General features: G+C 39.1%; 1 long non-coding RNA gene across 1 annotated transcript; it reads left to right on the forward strand.

Annotated features, from left to right (window-relative positions):
* The first annotated feature begins 46 nt into the window (after positions 1-46).
* Positions 47-1,094, forward strand: LOC106321864. The gene is made up of 3 exons (XR_001266147.1): positions 47-324; positions 405-648; positions 728-1,094. It is a non-coding gene; the product is annotated as an uncharacterized LOC106321864 (long non-coding RNA).
* The last annotated feature ends 112 nt before the right edge of the window (positions 1,095-1,206 follow it).

The following is a 1,206-nucleotide window of genomic DNA, read 5'->3' on the forward strand; positions in this document are numbered from 1 at the left end:
ATCTGGATGCATCTTTGAGATGTACAAACGAACAGGGCCTATGACTTTGCCAGAAAACGGCCAAGCCTCAAAAGCTTTCATCGCAACTATCTGCAAAAGTCTGCGCTTCTTCCTCTAAACCTCTGCTGCCTCCATGCCACTTCCGCCTGTACGGCCACCATCGACATCACAGCAACCTCAAGTAATGAACAAAACGCCTCCTCCTCCTCTGTTCCATGATTTTCTCCGCGTAGACCGTTAGGTAAAGATAAGTTCCTTTGAGTTATTTTACAAAACGCCCGACCGGACTATGGCCTGTGATAAGCTCAGAACAAGCTTCTTTGAGTAAGTTTACAACTTGCTTTGGCCTTTAGCCACAATTAACAAAAGCGTTCAAGAATGTATGATTTTGAATTGTTCTTTAGTTTCAGGGGAAGGGTTGTGTTTACAGCACTTGAAGCATTTGTGAAGAAGATGCCGACTAAGTAAAGAAGAAGAGTTGAAGTTGTATAGCTACAAAGTTGTAGTAGATGAGCTTGACTCTGCTGAGAAATTTCTCAGGGCCCTTGTGGAGTACCATTTGCATTTCAAGAAGCTGAAGCAATGCTTTATAGAGAGACGGTTGAAGATGAAGTGGTTCATCTTAGAAACTCCTTCTCAATGCTTGAGGTATTACAGAGTGACTTATTGTCATTTTTAATTTCTTGTGTTACAAGGTAAGGTGATTAATACAGTAGTACATAATTAGGAAGCTTGCACGGAGCTTAAGTCAAGCAGGTTATTCCTGAAGCTTTTAAAAGTCGTCCTTAGGACTGGGAACAAGATGAATGTAGGAACCATACTTGGTGGCGCAAAAGCCTTCAAGCTCTCCAATGTTAAGTGCACATATGAAAAAACAACTCTATTCCACTTTGTCGTGAAAGAGATATCTAGGTCAAAGGGAATCAGGGTTTAAGACAGCATCATGGCATGCACCAGAGATTAAAAAAAAACAGAACAGGGAGAAAGGGGAGGAATACAAAAAATATTATAACTTACTTCCCTTCGGAAAATCAATACTTGATCGTTTATGGCGGTTTGTAAAACAAGAAGGTATATAAATTCGTTGGTGAGTATACGAGTTCAATGGAATGGGGGAAAGTTATTATGACAATATGACATGTGGTATCAACATTTATTGTTGGGCAAAATATCATTTTAAAAATTATATATATATATATATATATA

Source organism: Brassica oleracea, unplaced genomic scaffold, assembly GCF_000695525.1.
Source record: "Brassica oleracea var. oleracea cultivar TO1000 unplaced genomic scaffold, BOL UnpScaffold03394, whole genome shotgun sequence".
Lineage (NCBI taxonomy): Eukaryota > Viridiplantae > Streptophyta > Magnoliopsida > Brassicales > Brassicaceae > Brassica > Brassica oleracea.